We start from the raw sequence: 2366 nt of genomic DNA on the forward strand, positions 1-2366 counted from the left end.
GATTAGACGTGGCAAGTTAATTGACGAATTACCAATCGATAAATACGTAAACAACAGCACAAGCATTTCTACTCTCGAATAATTCAATCGGGTAGATGTACACTCTCGAAAGGTGTTTTTCTCGATCGAGGAAATTAACCGGGAGACGTGTAAAGAAGAAGAAGGGAGAGAAGAAACGTTGACCTCGATACTTTTCGTAAGGTGTGTAAAGAGGTCTGACGTTGTTACAAGCGTATTCTCTTCTCCGTGCTTTCGCGATCGTGTATCAACATCAGTTACAGTCAGGAAAATTCTCTTTGGCAATTTTTCATCCGCGTATGTTTTCTCATATTTCGCCGAGGTGTGAGTTCGATGAATAATTGAAATTCGAAGGTTTACAGTCTCTCAAATAGAAGATACTTCGACGGGAGGTGGTATTAGACGCGAACGTTGCTTACAGGATTCTCGGGATCTTCTTCTTTAATTAAATAACGGCTTCGGTTGTTGGCGGTACATGCACGTAGCGACTTCAGCCTCGATTGTTTCGTCGTCGATTCCCGGTTGTAATTAAGTGGCCTGCGAGCGGCGACGCTTCTGGAAATACATCAGCGCGTACCTAGGAATTTATACCTCGTCGAATCTCTATCGAGACGTTTCTGCGACACCGTTGCTGTATCTTTTTCCATGCGTTTTCCTTTCGCCAACTTCTCCGTTCCCTCTGTTCCTTAACCGTTTACCTGTGAAATTGTGAATTAACAATTGGTACTAATTTCTCCCTACCTTCTTCGGTATCCTGATTTCGATTCGATTTTCATCTTCTGAATAATCACTGTTTACTCGAAATTTTAATTAAACGAGCTTGATATCGACGACCACTTGTCATCACAGTAGTAAATCTTACGTATTGTACAAAGTTCTCGAAAAATAAAAATGCTAAAAAAATTCTAAAATTCAGAGAGATGAAAAGAAGCTGTAAAAAAAAAGAAGAAAATGACTGAAATAATTATGTTTGCTTCACGTTCGGCAGGTGTCCTAATAGTTACGTATCCGAAGCGCAATTTGCAGCCTGAAAAAGTACTCCAATTGGAGCCCCCGAAAAGTAGCATCGAAAGGAATCTCCCCTGAATAAAATCGCCGATGCAAAGCGTCGTTCGGTTCGATTCTCGCTCAATCGATGCCACGTGCAATCTCCGAAAAGTGCAATGGAAGGAAGGAGAGTTATGAGAGGGCCGGCCGTGAATACGGGCCATTATTCCGCGCGATAAAGCAATTCCCCTGCACTCACGAAATTATGTTTCTGCTATTTAGCATCGGTTCGAGCGTCGTCGCGGCGCTCGAGGGCGGGAATTCGCGCGGCGGGACGCTGAGGAGGGCACGCGCGATCGAGAAAGCGAACGGAAATGGAAGATCCGCCCGATAAGATCGTTCGAAGGTTCGCGTGGAACGATTCGTTACCGTCACCGATCGATCACCTCGCCTCTCGCTTTTCGGAATCGACTTTAATCCGGTGTTGGTTCGCGTATTCATTCCCAATACACGGCTACCTTTCTTCCCCTTTTCTCGCCATGAATTCTACGTCGTTTGGACACTTTTTTTCTGTTTTTAAATCGAACGGAATCTTTCGACAGCAGCGAAAACCATTTCGATGTTCCACGTAACCGAGACACCCTGTGTCAGAGCAAAATATGCAACGACAAGGTTCGAGAGAAAGAGAGTTGGAATTTAGATGGGAGAAATTCGAACCGGAGAATTTCACTAAAAGTTAAAAAGCACAAATTTCTAACGTTTCCTTGTTACGTTGCAAGTTCGGATAAAAATTGGAGTATTTACACAGGTTTTTCCATTCGGCGTCTCTGATATTCATCAGGGCCGTATATAGAGGAGGAAAGTCGCGCTTTCTTTTCCCATTGACCAGACCTGCCTCCATCTTCCTCCCTCATCCTCTTTTAGAAGTAATCACAATATGTATGAGAGGCGAGAAGACAGAAATCCGTCGAGATGCGAGAGCGAGCCTCACCTAGCACTCAGTTTTCTCATTGGAATTGCAAGCAGCCCAGCTTCCACCGCGAACTACATACATTATTCCGCTCTCACCCGGTATATATAATTCTACGCAAAAGTGGCGCGTGCAACTTTTTAATCCGGCGATATCCAACAACCATCTAGCCGATTATTTTCTTCCTTTTTCCTCTTTTTCGCTTCAATCTGTCTCTCTCAATTTATGAAATTATTCGACGTTCGAATTCGACACTTTTCTAAAACAAAATATACAATTTCAGGGAAGAGATACAAGAAATTCAGCGGGAATTATCATTTTCTATTAAGCCCGGCTCCCATAAATATGGGGGTGGTCTAGGTGGTACGAATAATATTTCGGGGTGTTTTCC

This window comes from Habropoda laboriosa, unplaced genomic scaffold, assembly GCF_001263275.1.
Source record: "Habropoda laboriosa isolate 0110345459 unplaced genomic scaffold, ASM126327v1 scaffold5, whole genome shotgun sequence".
Classification (NCBI taxonomy): Eukaryota; Metazoa; Arthropoda; class Insecta; order Hymenoptera; family Apidae; genus Habropoda; species Habropoda laboriosa.